Below are 27399 nucleotides of genomic sequence, written 5' to 3'. Positions count from 1 at the left end.
AGTATGAAATCTGAGATTTCAGCGCAATTTCCTACTTGTGTCTGTAGACTGCCATGTGAACCTTAGGGCATGTATTTATAGTCTATTCCATTTTTAGGAGCACTGCAAGTTGATAAGCTTTACTGTGGTGTTCCATGTTAACACTTTAGGATTTGTGGCTGACATCCCTGACCTGCCATGGTAATCACTATCATTGATTTCCAGAACGAGATCTTGTCTGTGCCTCCTTGAAACAAGCTCTGCCTTTTCCCCTAACTCTTAGGGCCAAGTCCCATTTGGGCTATCAACATCCAAACAGGCTTCTTGCTAGCTAGTGGAAAAAGACTTCCGAAACTCACTGAAGATGAGACTATGCATTGAAACTCATTGAAGACTGAGACTATCCCACAAATGCTGACCCAGCCACATTAACTTCAGCATAGCCATGTGGCCTCCACGTCCAGAGGCCTGCCTACAAAATGCAGATGCAGAGAGAAAAGAACAAGCATTATACCAAGCCTCTTATCAATATATGATGTGCCCCAATATTGCATGTTCCCAGGTTCGCAGCAATATGCTAGGTTGTTGACATGAGAAAATCTTATCAACCCCTGCTATTTTCCTAATGCTCAGATGAAAACTACTGGTGTTAGGAAAAACAAAACAAAACAAAAACACTAAATATTAGAAGTAGGCAATAAGCAACGGAAAGTGATGGAAAAAAGCTATAGCATATCTTCCAGTAGTACCTGGATTGGAACAGTATGTTATTTTCTCAACTCTTGAAGCTTTAAAAATATTTATTGTGTGTGCTCAGTGTAATAGATGCCTAACTGAGATACGACTTCCTATTGTAACTGAGACTGCACCATGAGTAGGAAGATGAATAGATTATTTCACCTTGGCAACTGCATTACTTTTGAATTTCCTAGTTTAAATCAAAAGATCTGGCAGGAAAAAAAGACCTGCATTCCTGTCTCTGCTCCAACACTAACCTGCTTGTGCAAATCTTTTGCTTCCCTGGGCCTCCATGAGATGAACACATGTATTATTAACTTTGCAGGATTACAAGTTAAAATCTTTTAGAAATATCTAAAGCCATATACAAGTACATGGCTTTAGGGAAAGACCACAGGAAAGTTGAACACTCTTATCTAAGAAGGCCAGGAAATTATCCCTATGACAAACTGATGATGTCCAACAGGAGACTGTTCTTGGCTTCCTGAGCCTCAGTATATCTGGATGATGGAGAGAAAAGGTTAATGCAGAAAGAGAAACATGAAGATTCATGAATTTATTGACAGGGACAGGGGAAGTAATGAGGAACTAATTTTCTTTCCCAAACACACTCAAATGTTCCCATATTCTTCCTAAAATAATGACAAACTATTACAAAATTAAAACAAAACCAACAAGCCTGTGCCCACAAGATGTAATTCCAACTGAAGTTTAAGAGCAAACCTAGAAATTGGCCAAAGCGTACATCACTTTAACCTTGTGAGCATGGTTTCCTGACAGGACTATTTTGTTGGGGAAAAAAATATTCAAGGATGTGCACTTAGAGAATTATTCCTCCCCAGTCATTTATTTGGCAGGAAAACCTGTTCTGCTTCATGTAATTAGCTGATTAAAAAGTGGTATTTGATTGAACCCTGGCTATACAAAATGATCTTGAGTTGATTGAAGGACACATTCAGACCCTTCGATTGGGAATGTTTGTGTTTGGAATAATAAATCTTTACTCAGGGAGAGGATGAACATTTCTATTTATACAATTTCAACATCTATAATAAGGTATTTATTCATTCCAGAGGTAGGTTTTATTAGTCCATTTTGAGAATGAAAAAACATGATGATACTTTAAATCATACACTCTTGAGAAAAATGGGCAAATTATTCACAATCATCATAGATAATAAGAATGGAAACAAAAATCATCATACTTGACCCATTTATGATCTATAGAAAACACTGCATCATGGAACTACTAATTCACCACCACTATTGACTTTGCTGAAGCCCATTTCGAAGATGAGACACAGTATCCCCAAAACAAGAGGGATAGATGTGTTTTCTGTAAAATAGTCCCTTCCATTCATGCCTCCCTAAGAAAACAAGTAGATTACGTTTGTTCCCTTCAACTGCTGTTACTGCTTTTTAAATATGTATCTCTCCTCCCAACATTGTAGAGGTATGACTAAAGTCCTATCATAGTTGAGAATGCCCCAGAAGTAATGAGTAATACAATCCCTGTCCCATTGCCTAAGCAACTACATGCCTTTCTGAATCATAGATGTCAATTCAAAAGTATAGAAATTAGTGCTGGCTTCTAATTCCATTCTACCACTAATCATTTGTGGGAACTCAGACTTCTGAACTTTACTACAAGCCTCAGTTTAGCTACATGTAAATTAGTGACAAATACATGTACTATGCACCTTCCAAAATTGAAGCTATCATATGCTAAAGGCTTTCCAAAAAATATCAGAAGAATTATATAAATGTAACAACACAATATATACCAAATAAGTATTTCCTATTAATATTAAACTGCCATAGAAGCAGTAAAATATCCTTTTGTAGTCCTAGAGATTTTCTCTAAACCAATTTGCAGAAAGAGGAAATGATTTATTGCTTCTCATGTACTTTAAATGCTACCTTTTTATAGATTGTTTTTAACCAGAGTACAAAATAGAATTTGAGTACTTTCATTCGCCAGGCCTTAGGGACTCTTCTATGATCTCTCAGAGATGGTCTGACCCTGGCCATAGGCTATTTTAATTTACCCCCTATTGTCACAGCTGGCTGTCATGGCCTAGGTCTTTGGTCAAATGAATCAGGCCCTAGTACAGAGGCAGGGGCGGGTGGGGGTGGATGCGGATATTTTGAACAGACAGGGAATTGATCTGGTTTAAAAGTCAGACAAACTTTAAAAAGAAAAGAGTTGGCTGCAATAGCATATCATTGCACCTCCTTATACATACAGCTCATCAACTGGCAGTAAACTGTTAGAACTTTACCATTTGGCTTGATCATTTTGAGGCTTCCAAAGCCTCCCTCTCTAGCATACAGCAGCAGTGGGCTGGGTTTCCACCAGAAACAGAAACCGACAGTTCAATTCTTTCATCCCCCCTCTATTTTATCTTCTCTCAGTCTAACAAAGCTTCAATACCTGCACAAAATACCAGACTTTACACTAGTTGGCTACATACAAGAAATAAAAATCCACATAACTAGGATTCTGACCATAAAGCTACCTGCCCACGTGGTATTCCCATCATGCCCAAAGATGCAAGCATGTTTTGGAGGCTGAAACGTAAACGGGATTATTTATTTGCTGAGCATGACAGGAGGGAAAATAAAATGTAGTGCTATAATCCTCACAATTATAACTCAGCCAATTTATTGTCTGCTGTCTGGATGCTACATTTCCATCTTTTTTTAAAATATAACTCATGCAAAAATAAAAAAGAAAGGTCTGAACATCAGGCATACAACACAAATTCTATTACACTGATAGCGGGCAAAACATATAATGAAATCTTTTCCTGTCTACAAGGTCATCCTTCTAGTTCATGGAATTCATTTAATCCTTAAGTCCAATTCAGTGTGTGCAACTCTGCAAATAAATCCACACAGGTTTCTAACAAGAACCCTAAAAGGGGGCTCACAATGCGAATGAAAAAAACAAGCACAACGTGGCCATTGATAAATTGATCCTTTGGGATAAGCCACACAAAAATATCCTTTTCTAATTTAAGTATCTTTTAGAGGGCAATAAACTGCTTTATCAAAAAATTAAACTGTAACTCTAAGCAGAAAAGAAAGAAAGAAAGAAACTAATAACGTGCTGGAGGTTAATTTTCAAGGGCTTGGATACATAATTTACCACCCACTTCTTTTTTTATTAACAGCACAACTCATTAAAAACTTCCACTGTTCCTTCCTTTGGTACTAGTGATTCACATGACTGAGAGAGTAGCAACTATTCATCTTTTAATATTTAAGTAAATGCTCAGCAAAAAGGGCCAAGGTCTGACTGCTGCTTTGTGTAACATTTGAGAAATTGGATGAGAAGTTGCAAACATTTAAAAGTCCTCCAAGGTAGGTGGATCACTTGAGGTCAAGTGTTTGAGACCAGCCTGGCCAACATGGCAAAACCCTATCTCTACTAAAAATACAAAAATTAACTGGGCATGGTGGCACGCACCCGTAGTCCCATCTACTCAGCAGGCTGAGGCAGGAGAATTGCTTGAACCAGGAGATGGAGATTGCAGTGAGCCAAGATCTCACCACTGCACTCCAGCCTGGGCAACAGAGCGAAACTCCGTCTCAAAAAAACAAAACATGAAAATAAAAGTCCTGACCTGCTGTTTAGATTTATGTATCCAATAAAATAGAATGTTTCAATATGAACTGGAAATCCAGTGAAATAAAATCACCCTCTTGCCAAAAATTATAATGGTTATTACCTTAAAATTTGCTAAAGTGTTAGGGAGATGAATCAAAACATCTTTTTAAATAGCAAAGAAAATGTACTTATAATTAACAAAACCATAGATATGCTATGAAGTATCAGTCTATCTTTCCTTCTTAAAAATGAGATTTTGCTTTTTTAATAACAGAAAGACCTATGATATATAGATATATATGTGTTATATACAATACAAATATATGTATTTAACATGTAGGTATTATCATATAGTTAGAATGTGCATGGCAGTTTGTGAAACACTTTGCACACACTAATATGCTTTTACCAGCTGAAGCACTAAATCTGTGCCTCATTCTTTTCTGAAATTTTTTTCATTAAATGTATGTTTAAGTTACTAAGTATAGTATATGAGAGATTTTTAAGTGAGTATTCAAACATACAATTTTATGGTTATCCATATTTTACTGATTATTATTCATCCCTAAAAAGCCAGCAGAAGTCATGGGAAACCTTTGCACCATTTTGGTGCCCCAGACTTCAGCCCACATTGACCCGGGCCAATTGAGTCAGGGTGGTAAAGCTCTTCCAACCTCAACATTCCCAAAGTTTTGTAAATTTCCTTGTGATGATTCTACTTTTGCTGGTATGGGGACACAATAATATTAACTGTGCAGTGGAGTTTCAATAACCTCACCTGGGTCAGGCTAATACCAGTCAGGGTCCCAGATGCTGTTTGTTTGCCACACTAGCAATACATTTTTAATTTCTACCGTTTCTCATTTTCCAGTTGTCTTTGCTCCGTCCAGTAAACAAAACAACCTCAGATTAAGAAATATTTAAAATTCAGCTTATAGCTTCTGGCCTTCATTAGTAAGTTAAAATGCAGACTCCAGTTGACTTTCAAGGAGCCTTTCAGTTCTTACTTTGCCAACTTCTCGTTGGACACTTAGTCACTATTCTTAATAAAATTAGAATGCATAGTAAATGCACAAGATTCTTGCACTTGCTATAATAGTTGGATTCTTTGGCAACAATAGCTCATCTAATTCTCATACCAATTCAGAGACAGCTGCTATTATTAGCCCCACTTTGCAGATAAAGAAACTGAGATGTGGAGAAGTTAATTTGACCCCATTCATACTGCCTATAAGAAATGTTATATTGTGAAGCCTCAGCTCTTAGCTGACACCTAGTATTGCTTCTGCATTGAACAATTTTATATTAAGATGTTATCATCCTGACACCTGTTCTCAAAGGGAATATATATATAGCATCCCTGTTTAACATCCTTCAATGATCACTGCTACCTCCAGAATAAAGCATAAACTCCCTGATCTAGAATGTATACACTACATGGGCTGCCTACCCTTCCAGCTTCATCATGCTGTACATGTCCCATGCACACAGTTCTGTTCCTGAGGACTAACTGTCCCCAAACATTTCATGTTCCCTTGCCTTTGTACACTTGCAGTCACATCCTGAAACATCCCCCTCCATCGTGTCCATCTGGCAGGTTCCCACTCATGTTTCGTGACTCAGCTCAAGCATCTCCTCTCTGGGCATTCTTCCCCGATGCCTAGCCACCAGGCAGAATTGTCACACCCACCGCTGTTTCCATGCACCTTCTTCATACATTTAGTACAACTATGATTGTTTTATATTTTCAAAATATAAAAAAAATTAATTAATTAAACAATTTTTTTTAAAAAAAGTATCTCCTCAGCAGTGAGCTCAAAAGCAACTGTTTTGTCTCTCATCCTTGTCTTTTGAGCACTGAACAGAATAGAACTGCTTTGAAAATAAGCAGAGAAACATTCGTACAAGTGGCATTAGTGGAGTCAGGCAATACACATCCCCTAAAGACAAGCTTGGAAAGCTAAGACTCTGAGGTTGGCCAGACTGAACAACTATGAAGAAGTCATTTACAAAGAGCTATTTCCACACCTTAATATGAGTTGTCTTAAAAACTCCACGTGAAAGTCTCATTGTACAGAAATTCTATCTGTTCACACAGTGTCGAAGTGGAAAGAGTTTGACACCTGCAGGACACTCCCTATAGCTCAACACGGCCGGGAGGTGTGGTGACCACAACTGGATGCAAGGCAGGGCAGGGTGAGGGCAACTCCTAAAGGCCCATTTGCCATGGAGTAAATGGAATTTTGCCTGAATACTTCCCTACCCCATTTCCCAGTTAGAATATCTTTCCTTCTATCTCTGCACGTCCAAATGCCACCCTTCATAGTTCATATGCCACTTCTTCCATTAAGCGTTCGGCATTTGCAACCCAGATTTCTCCTCCTTTATCTGCTCCTCTCGACAGAAACTCATACTTTTCTACAGCACTACACCTTTGCACAAGTCTTACTTCACATACTAGAAATAAACTCATTCAGGTTTACATCCTTTTTCCCTCCAAACTCACCCCCAGCAGCTAGCCTGAGCCTAATACATTACGGTGTGAAGAATAAGGCACTCTCCAGGTTCTGCAACTATTTTAAACAAATATTTCAACTAGAATTCAGTGGAATCAATAAGCATTGAAACAAAATCATAATTATGTATTATAGCAATTCCAGGATAGATTTCAGGTGAGAAAATTTCTCTACAGCATTCCCAATATGCTAAATTTTTACTTGAGCCCATGATCTAGATAAAGTTATTTAAAACTTTGACATAAATAGCCATATTTGTTTTTTGTTGTTGTTTTAAAACAGGGTCTCACTTTGTCACCCAGGCTGGAGTACAAGGGTGCTATCACAGCTCACTGCAGCCTCGACCTCCTGGCCTCAAGCAATCCTCTCCCTTCAGCCTCCCAAGTAGCAGGGACTAGAGTTGTGCACCACCATACCCAGCAAATTTATGTTTATTTTTCGTAGAGGTGGAGTCTCACTCTCACCCAGGTCTCAAACTCCTGGGCTCAGGCAATACTTTTTCCTCAGCCTTCCAACGTACAGGCACGATCCCCTGCACCTGGCCAACTATCTTGTTATTGATTACAAAGACATTACTTGTCTAGATTACATGATTACGTGGGTCCATGTATTGTCAAGTTGTATTTGAATTGCAATCATTTTCATCAAAATCAAAGAAAAGATTTCAAATGTATCATACCAAAAATGTTGGAAAGACAGAGCATTGTGTTGGGGGTACAGACAATGAGAATATTAAGGCAAAGAGAAGATACATGTCTTTAACAAGGAAAAAAGTTTGGACTTATTTGATTATAAACTATAGCTCAAAACCTATCAGTTTTCTTAAAAAAAAATGAAGGAAAAACAATAATGCAACCACACGCATAATTTTCAGGCACAGTAAGACATTCCTCCAGTGATTGGACATCAAAAGGATCAATAGGACAATTGATGTTCCTGAAGATTCAGCTACAGATTAAGGATGGTACAAGAGTTGGCAGTTTAATTTGAATCAAAGGTAATATCATCATTCTGAAATATATCACTGAAAACATAAACTTCAAACATGAATCAGACAGCCACAGTCATTTCATAATAATGGAGTATACTACAATGGCACAGCATTACAAGAAAAACAAATACTTAATTTGTAATGTGAACAGCTGCCCTGTAGGGTAAAATATGCTTTATACTTTATGGGATATTTTCTCAGCAAGTTTCAGTATGTGGACTTTGCCCTGGATTCTGCCAAGAGAAGAACCAGAACGTCGATAATCTCTCTTCCTCACTTAAAATGTTCGTGCAATTAGGTTACTAACAATGAAGAACATGGGCGAGCCCAAGGGTATCCAGTCTTTCCGTGGTGAGGCATTCATTCCAGTCGCCACCTCCACTGGAGCCACACACACTGTAAAGATTGAGTACAGGAAGGGATTTCTGGCAGCCAGAGAAAGGGGCGGTGCCACTGCCACACTCACAACATCACCCTGCAGTGTTTCCTCCCCTCCAACCCCCAATCATCCTAGAAGGAAGGAGGGACAGAAAGCAGGTACTCAATAGTAAAAATAATCAACAAGGACCATTGTACATTTGCACAGTACTTTAGAGTGTGAGGCCCTTCAAATGCATTACTTAATCTGATTTACAGTGAACCAAGGCCCATGACCAGCCAAGCTGGTCGGATCAATCATCATCCAGCATAAGATCCATAAAGGCAATGGAAGCTAATACAAATTTAAAAAAAAAAAAAAAATCAGCAAAGGCTGAAGTATTGGGAAGGTAACAACTAAAATACATTTTTGTAAGGAACTCTTTCTCCTACAATTAAAAATTCAAACCCAATAAGATCATTCAGTTAAAATACCAAGATTCCCGATTCCTGCTACAGGTCTACAATCCCTAAGTGCAATTCATAACCCCAAAGCTCTAAAAATCCAAAGGTTTTTCATAACCTGACCTGAAATAAAATAAGATTACAGCTCTTTATCCCACTTTATTAGTTTTCTATTGCTTCAGTAATAAATTACCTCAAACTTAGTGACTTAAAACACGAATGTGTTATCTTACAGTCCTGGAGGTCAGAAGTTCAACAGGGTTCTCACTGGGCTAAAATTCCAGGTGCCAGAAAAACTGCTTTCTGTGCTGGAGTCTCTCAGTGAGAATATGTCTCCTTATCTTTCTCACCTGCTAGAGGCCACCTGCATTTGTTTTACCAGAGCTCCCTTCTTCCATTTTCAAAGTCAGGAAGGTAACATTTCTCTGACCATTTTACCATCATCATATCCTCTGACCACAGCTGGGAAAGATTCTCTGCTTTCAAGGACCCATGTAATCAGATTGGGTCCACTCAAATAATCCAGGATAATGTCACCATCTTCAAGGCCTTAAACCTAAATCACATCTGCAAACTCCCTTGTACTATGTGATCTGGTTTGGCTGTGTCCCCACACAAATCTCATCTTGAATTCTAGCTCCCTTAATTCCCTTGTGTCGTGGAAGGGACCTGGTGGGAGGTAACTGAATCTTGGGGACGGGGCTTTCCCATACTGTTCTCATGGTAATGAATAAGTCTCCTGCGATCCAATGGTTTTATAAATGGGAGTTCCCCTGCACATGTTCTCTCGTACTTGCTGCTATGTAAGATGTGTCTTGCTTGCCCTTCACTTTCCACCATAATTGTGAGGACTCCCCAGCCATGTGGAACTGTAAGTCCATTAAACCTCTTTCCTTTATAAATTACCCAGTATTGGGTGTGTCTTTATTAGCAGTGTGAAAACAGACGAATACACCATGAAAAGTGACATATTCACAGGTTCTGGGGATTGAGATGTGGACATGGGGTAGAGGGGCAATATTCTACTACAGCCACTTATTGTGCATTTTCATGTATTTTCTTAAGGAAACAGTAATATTTTTAATCAAGGAGTGCTTCCTCAGCCCACACTGAGGTTGATATATTAAGTACAGTGTGTATGTATGTGTATGTGTACATATAACTGTATATAGACATAAAAACATAAACACACCTTATTGTTTTCCTAAAATATGAAGAAGTCCAAACTGTGAAACATTTCTTACTCCTAGGGTTTCAGGTTGATCTGTACCATGATTTATCCACCCTACCGGACCTGTCTGTCCTCTCCAGGTCAACCTCTGTCCGTCGTCTTCAAAGGAGCAGTTGCTCTTTTTATATGTCAGATCCAAAAACACTGACTAGACCTTAAATATTAGCAGACAATGTCACTATACATTGAAGAGCATAAAACTAAAGTCTACTCCCTCTTGCCTTCTTTTAACTTCTTAGTTGAAGATGCCTGATAAGTTGAAATTAGAACCCCTCTTGGGGCATGACCATTTCTTTCTCTTTTTGACTTCTTTCCTGAACTGCAGCTAGGCTAGAGGGAATCCATACTGAAAATCTACATATAGAGACACAAGCCAAAAATATGTGCTCCAGATGACCTTTTACCAAAGAGCCCTGCGTCATGGGTAACCGGCACCATCTCAAGCTATTAATAAAGTGGTATTCTGATGATCATTTGGCTGCTATTGCCTGCATGCATCTTCCCTGGGGACTCTGTACAGGGACAGAGGTAATTGGCAGGGCAGGTTCAGGTAATTCTGAGACTTTAACCATACTACTATCAAAACCCCACCTCATTTCTTAATATACAATTAACAAGCACTAATATCAGGAAACTCACTCAAAAGTGCATGAAATGCTTCTTCCATGCTGACGAAAAAAAAAAAAAAAAAATTCTGAGGTATGATACAGACATTTACCCTATGGGAATATCCCAAATGAACATTTTTAGTTAGCTGGCAAAAAGGGGAAAAGCTATAGGTACTGACATAATTTCTCATGCAACTTCCTGTGACATTATTCAGAGTTTATCTGCTATACACAGAAAAGTCTTTGTGGTTATTGAGGCCATAAATAGGAGACCTTCAAAAGAGCATCAGCATTCATTAACAGTGTAGAACTCAGGATAATGCTCAATTATGGTTACATGATCCAACCCAATCTTGTGTTGAGCACAGCCTGGCTATAATAAACTGTAAAGTCTAGCTATAAATATCAAACACTCTGAAAAATAAGTTTTAAATTTTGTAATTAAATATTAAGTATATTCCAACTTTCTGAAGGGCGAACTTGTTTTATTCATTCTTATATACCTATTACCTTCATTATAGTATATATGATCATTACTATATATCTACAAACTTCATTTTTGCTTAAACATCATGTTTACTTCATGGAGTAAATGAATGCAATCTCCCCCATGCGATGCACATAAAACAAGCACACAAGATGGATCCATTATCTAACTAACAAACAAAAGCATGCTTATCAAAAGATACCTAAGAAAACACTCCCAGGCTCTATGTACATCTGCCATTATCCTTTTCCCCAACAACTAGAAGTGGTTTAATTTCTACATATTTCATGAGGACCAGAAAAATCAGATCTGTGTGTTTATTCTCAATTCTAAAGGCAGTTCTTATTGCACACCGTGTGCTCAAACATAAAAATACCAGGAAGAACTAGTGACTTCATTAGCTTTATCCTGAGGCTTGTGATGCAATTAATTTGTGATGTCCTGAAAACCAATTCCTAAATGACTACTTATTGGTTTTCCTGAGTCCTTTTACATCATGCTTGTTCAAAGGGTACATAAATGTGTATGCCAAGGACCAAAAACATAAAACAAAAAAATCAATTTCAATTCCCAGACAGCGTGAGATTGGCAGAGATCAGTGAACACCATCACTGTTTTATACCAAGATAACCTTGGAACTGAAAAACTTCTTGGAGGCAAGGTTTCAATTAGTTACCCTACCTAACAAATTAAACAGCAAATCTACAAAAACTTTATGCTCTAAATCAAAAGACATGTGGTGGCACATTTATGAAAATGACCTAGTAATCTCACCAATCTAAAGGCTAAAAAACTTTAATTCTATTATCAAAGGTTCCTGGTGCTTATATATATTAAAGATTCAGCCACCATTTAAATTTTTATGGGATGGATAATTTATTTATATAAAATTAAAAAGATCCATGAAGTAAAAAGTGAGGCCATTGTCTTTTTTTGGTTCTCCGGTCCACATCATTTTACTTGCAAAGATGTACTGGAACTTTGTACGTATACAGAATCTGTCTCAGCCCACAGTAATATCCAATTTTTAGGTTTATTAGCCTGGTAATAGAACAACGAGAGAAACAGGTTGATAAATACCATCCAGAACCAGGCTTAAGAAGGAAAACCTGGCAATACACACAAAAGAACAAAGTACAAATTGAAGAATGGATATAATATTATATCTCACCAGAGCCTTATTTGGGTCATATAATATTTGGGGCACTTTCATCTTACATAGTTCACTAGAAAACAGAAGAAAAGCTTCTACGACAATAAAAGCCCATGCTGTAAAGGCCTTTTTGTGTGTATGTTGGGGACAGGGGTAATTTTGGGGATAACCTGAAGGTAAACTATAATACCGTCTCAAAAGTTCACCCAGGTTTCTGCTAAAATATGCCCCAGTCCTCAACCCTCCAGGACTGCTTTCTTTCAAAGTTCCAAAAGAGTTGAATTTTTTAACAGATATATTGCCAAACGGAAGAATCAAGATTGAGATCCAGGTTAGCAACTAATGAAAGAACAGATACTGTATCCTCTGCACTCATTATAGGTAATGTCTACAGAGGATTCATTCCCAGGAGTTAAAAATATAAAACAAGGTAGAATGTTAGCTATTCACTGCGGCAAATACAGATTTAAATAGCATTCTGTCAACTAGAACTCTATTAACTGGCACTTCTACTTATCTATAAAACTGTGATAACTAATACAAAAACCTTAAACTGCCTCAGGGTTGTAATTATAAATACTAGTTATCTATTGCTGCTGCATAACAAATTACTCCAAAATTTAGCAGTTTCCGACAACAAACATTTAATAATTCATACAGCTTCTGTGGGTAAGGATTTCAGAAATGGCCAGTTGGTTCTGGCTCAGGGGCTCTCAAGAGGATGTAAAATGTTACACAGGACTGTGGTCATCTGAAGAGTTCCAGGGCTGGAGGACCCTCTACCAAGGTGGCTCCTTCATACAACTGGTAAATTGGAGCTGTTAGCAGAGGGCCTCACTTTCTTGCCACATGAATCTCCATGGACTGCTTGAGTGTTCCCAAGACATGGCAGTTGGCTCCCTCCAGAGTGTGTGATCCAACAGAGAAAGGTAGAAATGGCAATATCTTTTATGACAGCCTTAGAAGTCATACTTCCTCAGAAGTCATACACTATCACTTCCGTCATCTTCTATTGATCACACAGAATATATAATGTGGGAGGGGACTTCAGAGAGCATGAATAGCAATAGGCAAAGATCACTGGGGACCATCTCCGAGGCTGGCTGTTACAATCTTGAGATGAGCTTCCTACTGAAAGATTAATGCTCAACATACTTTTAGAACTATGTATTGTCCAATTTCCTGAAAAGTATTCTTACATATGATAATATGGTATTAATCATGACATCTTATGAGCTCTTTCAAGGAGATGCTTAAATGTTGAATCAAATTAATCTTGTGTTTTCTAACCCTTCTTATATTTTCTCAGTTCTAACATATTTTTCACTCATCATTTTGTGTATATTAGTTTACTGACTGGTCATTAAATGTTTGGTGTTAATATCTATACCATTTTAGCATCAATATTATCAATAGTAAATCAATATTATCTAAAAACCAGATATTCTAGATCCTCAAAATCAGAGTGATTTAAAATTTCTATAGTCAGAGAATCACAGGAAAGGATCTGAAGAGGTTACCTAATTTGTTGAAACTGAATGATGGATCCATTGAAATTCATCATGTCATCATTTCTACTTTCATGTCCATTTAAAACTTTCCATAATACAAATTTTTAATAGGTATAATAAGTCAATATTTCATTTTTTCAGATAAGGCCATCTCAATATGAAAGAAAATTACTTACACAAAGAAGTCTAGAATATTGGAGCACACAAAGAAAAATAAATTAAGAATGAAATATTACATCTTTTACCAAATGACATCTTCTCATAAATAAGATTTCAAATGACTTCACAAAAAGTTACTCTACAACCTTCTTTTGCAAACCTGTAGTTTTAGGATTACATTCAGGTTTTAGTAGGCAGTCACAGCTTCTAAGTGAACAGCTCTGTAATACTAAAGCCAGAAATTTATGTTTGTCACATTTTTGTTATTTTTATAACATATTAGACTTTAGCTAATCCTGATTTCAACTTTTGAGAAAAATTCATGGATAACTTTCATCCTATATATGTAAAAAATAGGTTGAGATAAGCTTTTCTAGAAACTCAAAAATGGAGTCTCCTCTTACCTTTTACCTGGCTCCCTGCAAAAAAAAAAAAAAAGAGTTTTCTTTTTTTAAATTATTTTATATCCATAGGTTACTGGGGAACGGGTGGTGTTTGGTTACATGATTAGGTTCTTTGGTGGTGATTTGTGAGATTTTGTTGCCCCATCACCCAAGCAGTCTACGTTGCACCCTATTTGTAGTCTTTTATCCCTCACCCCCTTCCCACCCTTTCCCCGAGTCCCCAAAGTCTGTTGTGTCATTCTTATGTCTTTGTATCCTCATAGCTTAGCTCCCACTTATAAGTAAGAACATATGATGTTTGGTTTTCCATTCCTGAGCTACTTCACTTAGAATAATAGACTCCAATCTCATCCAGGTCACTGCTAATGCCATGAGTTCAAAAAGAGAGTATTCTTATCTCTTAGGCACCTGGTCATTGTTCTCAACTTGAGACTATAAGGAAAAACTAAGGTGGAGAGGGGGAGATGGGAAAAGGAGGAGACGAGATCACAGTTCCTGTATAAATAAGCACAGTATTACAGTTTATGTTCAGACTTTAAAAGAAAAATTAATCTAAACAGAAAATAACTGTGGCCTTCCTGTGCATTTCAACATCAGCAGTATGAACATCAATAATGATAGCAATTGATACATGATGAATATATGATACATGCTGATTGCCCTCCTAAATACTGTATTAATATATTCTCTCATCTAATCATCACAAAAATTCTTCTCTACAACTATTTTACAGATAGGGATACTGAGACTCAAGAAGCTTACCCAAGATCACCTATACAGTAAGTGGAAGAGTAGGAATTCAAACTCAGAAAGACTCCTCCAGAAGCTACATCTTTAACTGCTGGGCAATACTGCCTTAAAGTGGACCGAGGTGTTTTGGATCTATCAGGATATTTGATACATCTTAATAAGGTAGCATTCAATAGCAGATGCTTCTTTTGATTTGAGGAATAAATTCCCAAGAAATATGGTTTTATGGTCATATTGGCAGTATTAGCGTATAAAAGGTACCACTGAATCTTCAATGCTATGTCTACAAACCTACCAAAAAAAACCAAGGAAGGATGGGGACTTAGATCTTTCCCAATAGAGAAAAATGAAAGCTGGTTATAAGACCCAAAATTCTATTAATATAAATAAATAGATCAAATATAAATATATACAAATCAAGATGAAAGAAATAATACTTAAGGTTTGAAACAAACCTTCCTGGCTATATCTGAACTGTTATAAATCACTTCTTGTCAAAACACTTACTTTCTGTTCTCAAGAAAGTTTTTGCTCTATGTCACCAGCAATGCTTCCAGATCTTGAAGTCTCTAGGTCCTGATTATCTGAAGTAGTTAAAATATGCACAATTGTTACAAAAATGTTGCATAGATTAGCAAAAAGTGTCATCCTACAAGCATTGTACAATCTAATGATGTGAACAAGCAGTTTTTAAAATCTTTGCAGGGACCAGGCTTATTTCTTGTGAACATTGTGAGATCATTCTAAAATAAGAGAATAGTAAATATATATAATTTTAAAAATCTGGAGTTTAACAAGGCCATTGGGTTACATAACCAACTTTAATGATGCATTAAATTCAGAATCTGTGCTATTGCAATGTTCAACCTGAGACTTCATCTGGGACACCGAAGGATGATGACCTATGGAAACATCAGCACCAGAGCCTCATATCAGATATTATAGTTGACAGTCAGACTTGGGAGAAAAAATGAAGTCTGTGCAGAAAGATAGCTCTGGGGATTTTTCCCATCCTGAGGTCCATTTAACCCTTCAGAAACTTACTTTTGCTTACAAAATGGGAGAAGGGAAAGAAATTTTATAAGGTTAAAGTGGGGGAAATGTATTCCTACTTGCAGTCACATAAGTAAAAGGGTAATGCCTGCTGGATTTATTATGCATATTATGTGATTCATCCTTGAGCATCTACTGTCTTTATCCATAGAACATAGCAATATATTAGCCTTCTGAATGGAAGAAAAAAATACATCACTACTCATTCATCAATGGTCCAAGGACATATCTCCGGTCTCTGTTGAGAAGTCTTTTCTGTTTCCTCCAAGTGTGTCATTTACTATCCATTACTGCTACATGTGTGCACCTCTGTGTCTGTGGTTCTGTCATGTGTGTTTGAGAATTCATAACAGGAAAGATTATGCTCATTTTTCTTCTTGAGAAAACAAAGCTAGGTGACATCTGTGAATAAACAGGCCATCACTAGAATAACTGAGACAGTAAGAAGTAGGAACCTAACCCTGGCCTCCTGCCTTCTACTTCCATCCACAGCTTCCTGAATCTCAACGTTCCTCATGTTGGCACCACCTCATATGTCTGATTCTCATCCTAAAGATTCCTGCTACACACAAAGTCACATGTGCACACCTCTCTATAAGTTATTTTCTATTAAAAAGATAGCATTAAACCTCTGTTTCCTGAGAATTTTATAACAACCCCCAAGTACAGCAGGTCGTGAAACAACGTCATTTTTCATTCAATGTCATTTCATTATAACGTTGCCCAAATGTTGATTCCTGGCTGGGTCCCCTGTTTGGATGGAGTTTGCACTTTCTCCCATGTCTGTGTGGATTTTCTCCAGGTACTCTTGCTTCCTGCCACATCTCAAAGATGTGCATGGTAGGTGAATTGGCGCATGTAAATGATGCCAGCCTGCATGTGGGCATGTGTGAATGTGCCCTGCAATAGGATGGTGTCCTGTCTAGGGCTGGTTCCTGCCTTGTGCCCTGAGCTACCGGGATAGGTTCCAGCCACTTATGACCCTAAACTGAAATAATTGGGTAAATATTGATCTGGTTTATAGTAATCTTTCTTACATGTATATGTAGCTTACATTTATTTGAATGCTTAATATTAAAGTGTTTTGAGAAGTTTGGAGATGTTTTTGTGACCAGAAATATACCATGGGAACTTAAATCTTGTTTCTACCAATTAGCCTGTGATAAAAGTGTTTCATTATACTTCGTTTTGCTTAAAGTTGCAGTTTCCAAGAACCTATGAAGTAAGTCAAGTGAGGACTTACTGTAAATGAAGAGCAAAAGGACAGACACTGCAAAACAAGGCTTGGGAGATGTAGCTCTGACTAAAGTCAAAAAGTTAACATTCATCTATACTCAAAAGCCAGTACACTAATTCTTTTCATATGGAGTCCCCGAGTGCTAACAAAGCATGGGTCCATGTCCATACTTCAACTTGCACCCAGAACAACCACTTCCTGTTGCCATGAGTTACAAGTTGAGTCGCTTGGAGTCCTCCAGACAACTTGAGAGATACAGCAATTTCAGGATTAAGAAAATATATTCTTGGTCATTAGCAGTGGTCAGCAATTCAGTCCATTAAAATATGAGATCAGAAATATTTGCTAATCCCTCTGTATAAAAATATGGCTTCATGAGTAAACTTGAGGAAATTTTTTCCTATTATTAAAAAATAGCTCATCATTGCCAACCTTTCATTAAATGATCCATGCACAGAAGAAATCACAAGGGAAAAAATGGTTTCAGGATCAATGTACTATAAATAAGAGAAATTTATGGCTTGTCACTAATATACCTTTTAATTTCAAATCACATGACACTTAATTAGAACAGACTTCATTAAATCCTTCACACATACACACACACACACACACACACACACAGTCACACCAAAATATAAGTGACCAAAAGGGCATGACATCTCAAACCAAGAACAAGAGAACATGAATATTTTATTGCACCTACAATTAATCGTGCCTTCGAATTCCAGCCAACCTGCCAAAAGCATCTTGTAAATGTGTCAGGAAAACCCACCCACCCAGGGAACACCAAAATTGGAAGTCAGATAAAAACAATAATGCAGGACCGTTACTACTATCACTGTTTACTAGGAAAAAAAAAAAATTAGAAGAAAAACATGCTCTTTGGATTTTAGTGGCAAGGGAATTTTAAGTCTTTTGTAAATATTCACCTGAACTGGATAAATACGATCTTGAGTAGGAACAGCATTAGGTGCAGAATTCAGAAAATAATGCATTTTCAGTGTACAGCCTTTAAATTGGCTAAAAACAAAGACAACAACTCTGTAGAGTGGCATGCCAATAATTACTTCTCTTGGTTTACATATATATTTTCTATTATATCAGTAGTTTCCCTTCTGCCTGATCTATTCTCTGCCCTAAGATCCTTTATCCTATATTAATAGTTGAATTTAAAAGACAAACGTGCAGACAAAGGAAAAGCGGCAAATAGAGCTCTCTCAAACTGAGACTTTTTTCCTATATGAACTATATGCACCTCTAAAACAGAGTGGAGGAACATCATTGATTAGAATCATTTTTCCACGTGGAATATTTTGACCTCAGGAAAACTTAAGCAAAACAATTAGATTTTTAAAAATCAAATAACCAGAAATAAAATGTTTGTGGACAAATAAAAGTCATCCTGTTTTTTGCCTTTGTTTTCACATGATACAGACATCTTACGTTTCAAAGAAAAAAAGATATAACCATAGTAAGGAAGTGTCTCAACATAAACAAGGCAGAATAGGTTCTAACCTAGAGTGGATGGTTTGTAAGAAGTACTAATTTATACCTACCTAGTTGTACCCATGTAAGAACCAAAAATAAACTAAAAGCCTGGTTTCATTGCATTTTCATGTTTTCAGTACTAAAGTCTGAACCTCGATATTTCACAAAAGAGTTGCTATGCCTTTATTCTTTGGCAAGGTCTCCGCGTTTTCTTAGCACGGTGTACCAGAGGTTGCCACTCCAGCCAGCTTGGACGTTGGAAGCTAGCATCTGAATCTTAATTATAACCCACTTGTTCCACTGATTGGGTAGTGCAAACGTGAGTGACGTTCAGAGAGGAGAAAATTAAGATAATAGAAGTTGCCTGTTCCTTAAAAACTGGAGGACAAGAACCTGTCTCCCAACTTTCCTAAAATTAAATGTCAAAGAGGGGAAAGAGTATATCAGTAATTTAAGAGGGAAGTTTATCTAGAATAAGGCTAGTTTTTTTTTTTTTTTTTTTTTTCAAAGCTACATTTATGTATACCCATGGCTTATGTGGGTTTAAAACACATGCAGCCCTTACAATACATGTCATACTTGGAGCACGGAAGCTAGCTGCAGAACTGATTCTGACATACAGGCGCCTAGCTTAGAATGCATTTCTGTATAATTCAGGCAGATCAATACACTCGGGAAACAAATATGTTGATGGATGAGGACGGTCTGAAAACGACCAGGTTGAGGTGGCCACGCTGCAGGTTTCACAGCTATTTCATGTTGGCAGAACGAAAGGGTTGCAAACGATCCCCCTTTCTTTAAAGGGGAAAGGAAAAAAAGGAAATGAGGGGAGAAAAAAAGAGGAAATGGAAGGAAGAGAATGAAGCGAGTGGTGAGTAAAGGAAGAAAGAAATGAGGACGGGGAAAGAGAAAGAGAGAATCCCAAAGAGGGGCGGGGGAGTGGGAAGGAGAGCTATGATGTATGGACGCTCACCAGCCACCAGCCGAGCGCTCCATCACCCCCAAGCCTGCATCCCTCCCTCACTCGTCTGGAGACCTCGGGTTCCGCCGCCCCGGCGCTGACAGCCCTCCCCGTGACCCCAGCGCAGGCCACGCCGAGATGCCCAAAGTGGCCCACCGCAGTCAGCCCATCCGAACCCGCCACTCCCAGGACCGCGCTGGCCACCCCCACCCCCGACGTTCCTCCGCACCCCCATCAGTAGTGTCAGGGGAAAAGCCGAGAGCGCAGCGAAGAGAAAAAAAATAAAGAATGGGAGAGGGCGGGGGAGACGACCAAAAAACAATTTTTTAAAATAATCTGATTATGGGTCCTGGAGAAGCAGCAGGGAGGAGACCCTTGACAGGCACCTGGAAACGAACACGCTGTTGCAAATACCCCGGGCTCCGTTGGGTTGGGCGATTTTCCACAAAAGGAACTTTGCAAGGAGCGCAGCGGTTTGCAATAGAAGAGGAGGAGATCGCAGCGTTACCTGGCCGAGGTCTTGCCGGCGGGCCGCGGAAATCCTCAGGTTTGCGATATTGAGCCACTTGATCAGGTTACTATGGAAATCGTCTTAAGGAGATGGAGAAAAAAAAGAAAAACCAACCGAGGCACATCCTTGTCACCCAGAAAGAAACTGCTCGGGCCGCTAAGAGCGGGCGCGGGACCGGGCGCGGCGCCTCTCCCGGCCCGGCTCGCTCTTTCTTCCCTCCTCGGCCGGGCCGCGCCTCCCCGCCCCGCGCCGCCGCCACCAAGCAGCCCGCGGGCAGAGCCGAGCTCTCCGCGGCGCGCAGCCGGGAGCGAAAGCGCGAGCTCGCTCGCAGCCTCCAGCCGGCCTGGGCGGCGAGTGGCGCTGTTTCCCAGTCTCGCAGCTGGAATTTAAAGAGACAGGCGCGTCGCGGGATCTGGGCCCTTGCCCAGGAGAGGAGCCCCACAGGAGGCCCCACGTCTCGGAACCGCGCGGGATGGACCGAGCGGGCCCTGCGAGAAAAGTTTCCTGCGGAGACGGCTGGAGGAGCGCCTGAGGACCAGGCTCAGCTTCCTCTCCCGAATGCAGAACACAGTCTGCAAGGAGAGAGTAAGAGGGATTTTTTTTTCCTCCCTTGGAGACTAAGGGGGAAACGATTTGTATGCTCAACAAGTCTTGCACCTATTTTCAGCTGCTCTAGTTTCCGTCCTTGTGCACCAACTTCTTTTCATTGAAAGCACACCTACAAACGGGGAATGGACTGGGGGTGGGTGTCACTCTTCATTTTATGTCTCACTAAGCAGAGAGGCATGGGTTTAGAGGAAGATGATGATGGGAAGATATAGCTGTCAAATATCTGGGATTTTTTTTTCTCTTCCTCTCTCAGCCAAAGAAGCGTCTCCTTTTCTCTACCCCTACTGCGAATGCTGGAGGATAGACTTGAAGGTCTATTCTAACCTTTACTCCAGGGTTATCCACAGGCTCACCTGCCCGCCTACTGGCACCTTTTCTCTACAGCTAGGAAGGCAGGTCTACTTCTGTTGCTGAGAAGAAGCAAGATCTAGCAGAAAGAAGAGTCTAGCCTGCCTCTTTTCTATTCCTAGCTGAAAAACAGCTTTCAGTGGGCAGGTCTCTCAGTGTTTCACTGTTACAAATAAGGCTCAGATCTCAACTGCTGACACGCAACCCAAACAGGATGTGCTGACCAATTCACATGGTTTGAGACCACCACATATTTGGGGAACCTGAGAAATTATGATGCAATCCCTTTATTTTTCTGTCCTAACCATCACCTTTCATGCATCATATTACTAAACAGTCTCTGAGGTACTAGTTCAACTCGAATCCCTCCCCTGGAGGAGAGGCAGTAAGGGGACTCTCCTTACGGTCTTGTCTAAATCAACCAAACTGATTCCAGAGTTACTCTGGCATACGATAGTAGAGGCTCCATAGATATGGATGGCATTATCAGAAAAAGAGTGAATCTAGATTACCAACACCTTGTGGGCAGGATTCATAGAGTACTCTGTGTTCTTAGACTATATACATTTTTATGAGCCCTACACATAGGAAGGATGCTACATTCTAACTCAAATGTCTTAAGCTTCTTTCCTGTATCTCTCTACCAACTTAACCTCCAGTCCTCTCATCTCCACCATGCTTCCTTCACATTGCTCTTCCACCTTGCTTGCAGAGTAAGCCTTCCAAATCAATATTATGAGTCTTATCTAAAATCTTTCTATACATCCCCATTTCCTTCAGGAAAATGACCACATTTCTTGTTATGGCATAGAACAGTTTCTTAGCCCTTTGTGCTGCCATTACACAATACCTGAGACTGGTTAACTTATAAACAACAAGAACTTATTTCTCACAATTCTGGAGGCTGAGAAGTCCAAGACCAAGATGCTGGCGGGTTCTGTTTCTGGTGAGAACCCAGTCCCTGTTTCCAACACTGTGTCCTCACATGGACAAAGGGCAAAAGGGCCAAATGCTGTGTGAAGCCTCTTTGGTAAGGCTTTTAATCCCGTTTATAAGAAAGGAGACTTCATGATCTGATCGACTCCCAAGGGTCCCTCCTCTTAATACTATTGCATTGGAGATTGTTTCTACATGAATTTTGGAAGGACACGAATATTCAAACCATAGCAAAGAGCGTTTCTCAAACTTTAGCATGCATTGCAATCACCTGTACAACTTCGTTAAAAATTTGTAGGCCTCACGCCCAACTTTTCTTATTCAGGTGGTCTAGTCCAGGGTGATACATAAGAATTTGTACTTCTAACAAGATCCAAAGTGATATCATGCTACTGCGCTGGGAATCACACCATGAGAAACACTGGCATAGATCTTTTGTGATCTAGCCCCTACCTACTCCTGCTTCATCCCTCACACCTGCCCCACAGTTCCTAAGCAGGTCAAACTTATTCCATGCTTTCTCATACAGCACCAGCTCACCCCTACCTGTACATATGCTGTTCTCACCCCATCTGTACATATGCTATTCTCCACCAGGAATTCTCTCACGCTCCCAACCCAACTCTTCTCCACATCCCACACCACCACATCTGGGTAACACTTGCTCAATCCCTGAAACTAAACTCCTTTGGAATGCCTCCCCAAACACTCCCAGATCCTACAACAAAGTTTAGATGCCACTTCTCTGTGCTGCCTCTATACCCACTATTCACATATTAGGTATAATAATTGTACATTTATTTGTCTGCTTCCTCACTAGACTATATGTACTAGGAGAAAGGATGGCAACTTATTTATCCCTGTATTCCCAAGGGTCTGGCACATTGGCTGAGACTTTGTAGCAGCTCAATAAATGTTGAGGTAGGTAGGGGAGAGAAAGAGAATGAGAGAGGGAGAAGAGAAACAACGTTTTTGGTTGGTGATGATTGTGATGATGATCAAAGACAAAGTTCATGATAGTATTAGAAAGGACAGAGATAGAAAGGAGAATTAGTATTTTTGAAACTCCCTGTACTGTATGTATCAGGTACTGGGTTAAATGCTTTGCATGTTACCTCGTCTATTCCTCAAAACACCCTTGCAAGACAACTATTATATTACATATGAGAAATCTAAGGCTTGGAAAAGTGAAGTAGCTTGCTCAACATCACAGAGCTGTTTGGTGGCTGTTGCATTACGGAGGGAGGGATGATTTGTTTGTTTTACTATAAGCAGCACAAAGGCAGTTTTGCACAAGTATAAATAAGTTTCATGTGTACTGTAAATATTCATGAGTATTTTGTTATTTAGTTAATATTACTTGAGCTCTCACCACCCCTCTCCCAGAAGGGGTCTGTCTCACAGCCTCGGGTAGGAACCTCTAAAGCTTTACTGTGGCTTCCCTGACTCAGTAGTCCACTGAAGTGTAGTCTCCTCAGCTGATGTAAGGGGATCCTCTGGCCTCTGTCATTTCTGTGCAGTCTTGCTCTACCCGTGTACCATATCCTTAGTGCTGTGTAAATTTGTAAAAAAAAAAAAAAAAAGAAGAAGTCAACCAAAGCAGACAAGTATAGTAATCCATTATGGTGATGAGGCCAGAGTCCTTTGCTTGTCTATATTTCTGCTCTAGGACATCTTACTATAACAGAGATAACCATTAACTGGCAAGAAAATGTGTGACTAAATTAAACTATGATTGATGAAATCATTTAGATGTCTTTCCAAACAAAAAATATATTGTGAAAAAAAAATGAGTGTGTTGGAAAGTAAATGGATTTTGTGGTCATTTAGGATAAGGCTTTAATTCAAAACTTAGCTAATTTGCTATAAATATACCAACTTTTATAGCTAATGAAATCAGCTCAAGATAAACTTAGAACCTATATAATGTCTATAGATTAAATCAGTATAGGAATGTTTTTCTTTGAATGTTGTGTCCTTTACATAGGATTACACTAAAACATGAAATTCTTATAGCTGGAAGGTATATTTAGGGCAAGGGTTCTTAACTTTAGCTGCATGTTACAATCACCCGGGGAGTTCTCAAAAATCTCAATGTCCAAGTTGCACCTCAAACCAATTATATCAGAATCTCTAGGATTTGAGATCTAGGCAACAAGGTTTTTAAAGCCTTCCTGGTGGTTCTAATGAGAAACCAGGATTGAGGACCACGTCTTTTGAGATGAACATCAGTGGAATTCAGACCTGGCTGCTGATTAGAATCATCTGAACAAATTTTAAAGGTTCTTGTGCCTACACCCACCTACAGGGAATCTGATTTATTTGGTCTGGGGTAGGGCCAAGTCCTCACTACATTTAAAATCAACCCCAGGTGATTCTAATTTAAGGTAAGGTTGAAAAATCACTATTATCGAACAATGGTCCTCAAAGTGGAGGCCCCAGAACTGTAACATTAAGATAACCTGGGAACCCATTAGAAATGCACTCCAGAGGCCCTGCAGTGGCTCAGGCCTGTAATCCCAGCACTGTAAGAGGCCAAGGCAGGCAGAGCCCTTGAGCCCAGGAGTCTGACACCAGCCTAGGCGAAACCCTGTCTCTATTAAAAATACAAAAAAATTCGCTGGGCATGGTGGCACACACCTTAGTCCCAACTACTTGGGAGGAGGATTGCTTGAGTCCAGGAGGTGGAGGTTACAGTGAGCCGAGATCACACCTGGACAATAGCTTGAGATCCTGTCTCAAAAATAAAAGAAAGAAATGCACTCCAGATCTACTGAATGAGAAACACTGTGGGTAGCGTCCAGCAATCTATAGTTCAGCAAAAGTCTTTTTGATGATTCTGATGCACCGGAAACTTTAGGAGTCACTGCCTTGCCATGTGGTATTAGTGATATTATTCTCCTTTACAATTGAGAACCACACATTATCTTCAGCAAACATCTGTCAGGCTCCTACTATGGAAGTTTTAACAATTATTTCTAACAAGTTTCCAGATGGTGCTGCTGCAGGCCCAGAGATCACAGTTTGAGGACCACTGTCCTGTTATGTGCCAGGCCCCTGCAATGAAATATTAAGAATCTTGAGAGTTACTTTGTTTTCAAAAGGAACCTATTCCAACATACCAATGTGGTGTGGCTCCATCAAGAAAACAACTTAGAAAATTGTTGAATTTTTAGAAAATCCTTTTCCCTAAAAAATTATGGAAAAATCGCATGTAGTTTTTATTTTTTAAAATTTTTATTTATTTATTTATTTTACCTATTCCTACTTACTTGATCAGAAAAAAGAAAAGTACCATTCAGAACTAAAAGCTAAGGGCACCTTGGTTATGAATATGGTTGTGAAGAGTTCCTTTACTACATTAGATTGCAGGAAAATCTCAGGGTGGGAGAGAAAGATGTTTGCCTTTTTTCTCAAACCAAACCACCAGATCCACGGCCTAAGAAAAGATTAATCAAAACTTTGTTTTTCCTGGCTACACAAATGAGCCCAGTTTGCCTTCCAAAGAGGCCGTTCTTCTTCCTGTCGCTGCTTGAAGAAGAAAGAAGAGCCTGGTTATTCTTAAAAAGCCGAGTGCTCTTCTTGATGACTTGGTGTGAATGTAACTATGAACGTCCTGCCCATCCTAACCTAGACATTAACAGGACCCCTAGTTTCCACAGCCTCAGCTTAGTTCCACAGGCACAGAAGCCTAGATGACTGAAAGCCAGCATTGTGTCACTAATCTTTGCCTCTAGTCGAGCGGCCAAAGAAAACCCCAACCAGAGCACTCAAAAGAAGACACCCTAGACCATGAAATCTCCTTTCATCCTTTCAGCTGCTTGAATTGATTTCAGGCTACTAACTTGGACCCTTGAGGGAGGATCTTTCAGGGATAAGCTCTTTTTATAGTATGAGACCCTGCCTCTACTTGGCAATTGCTTTTGAAAAGTTCTGCAATAGACTACTAAATTGCATTTTATTTTCCCTGAGACTTCCTTGGGATCAATGGAATTTCTCTACTTAATAGAAGAGGGTTTCAGGGAGAAGATCCTTAAAGAGTTCAGAGCTGCCAGCCAAAGCATCAGGTGCTAAGTTACTGACAAGAGAAAAGCCTTTCCAAGAGTAAATTATCAGTATTTGTTTTGCCTGTGCTTTTTCAGATAACCGCAATCTTAATAACTACATCAGCTACTGAACTACTAACTCTAGAAAGATCTTAAAGTTTGAAATCTCCCACCAAGGCTGGAGGAAATAATAGTCATCACCAAACTACAAAATGTCACCTAGATTGCTTTTTTTCAGGCATGTATACTTAAAAATGCCAAGCAACTCCCAGAAATGTAATTAAGTTGTTTAGGTGAACAGAGAACAGCAGTAAGTGGCCTTTAAAAATATCAATTGTGAAGGGAAAATGTAAGGAGAACAAAAAGTAAAGAAAGATGATGAAAAGAAAGGGCATGTAAGCGTAATTGGAAAGGAAGTTACTGTGAGTGGCAAGGAGGCCTTTACTTGGAAAGTGTCCATTATAGACCAACATCTGAGGCTGTTTCATTATGGAGTTGATCTCCTTGGAAAAAAATAATGAAAAGGTAAATTTTCCAATCAGAAAAACCTTAAGACTAGATTACTACCTGTCTTTGAAAGGGCCCGGGCATGGTGGCTCACACATGTAATTCCAGCACTTTGGAAGGCCAAAGTGGGCAGATCACGAGGTCAGGAGTTTGAGACCAGCCTGGCCGGCCTCGTGAAACCCTGTCTCTACTAAAAATACAAAAAATTAGCCAGGCATGGTGGCACATGCCTGTGGTCCCAGCTGCTCGGGAGGCTGAGGCAGGAGAATTGCTTGAACCCAGCAGGCAGACGTTGCAGTGGGCCGAGATCGTGCCACTGAAAAAAAGTAGCAGTGAAGTTACATAAGAGAATATACCTGTTGTTAGGAGGTTTCAGCTAAACTTACACTGACATGGGTAAAAAAATTTTATATAAGAATAAGAGGCCAGGTCCAGTGGGTCACACCTGTAATGCCAGTGCTTTAAAAGACTGATTGCTTGAGGCCAGGAGTTTGAGAGCTGCCTGGGCAACATAATGAGATTCCATCTCTACAAGAAGGTTTTTAAAAGTTTTAAATTTATTTATTTATTTATTTATCATTTTTTTCTGAGACAGAGTCTTGCTCTGTTAGCCAAGCTAGAGTGGAGTGGCATGATCTCTGCTCACTGCAACCTCCGCCTCCTGGTTTCAAGCAATTCTTGTGCATCAGCCTCCCAAGTAGCTAAGATTACAGGCATGTGCCACCACGCCCAGCTAAT

The 27399-nt window shown here is 39.4% G+C and overlaps 1 protein-coding gene across 1 annotated transcript in view; it reads right to left on the bottom strand.

Moving 5' to 3' along the window:
• The window catches only part of NAV3 (neuron navigator 3), a 946218-nt gene extending 925925 nt beyond the window's left edge, over positions 1–20293 (bottom strand). Inside the window, exon 1 of the mRNA XM_021923304.2 lies at positions 20213–20293. The gene's annotated coding sequence lies outside the window, so the exon portion shown is untranslated. The remainder of the gene's footprint in view (positions 1–20212) is intronic.
• Between the last annotated feature and the right edge of the window lie 7106 nt (positions 20294–27399).

The sequence above is a fragment of the Papio anubis genome, chromosome 9 (assembly GCF_008728515.1).
Source record: "Papio anubis isolate 15944 chromosome 9, Panubis1.0, whole genome shotgun sequence".
In the NCBI taxonomy this organism is placed as follows: domain Eukaryota; kingdom Metazoa; phylum Chordata; class Mammalia; order Primates; family Cercopithecidae; genus Papio; species Papio anubis.
Note: the sequence above shows the minus strand (reverse complement) of the source record. Positions and strands in the feature narration are given on the sequence as shown.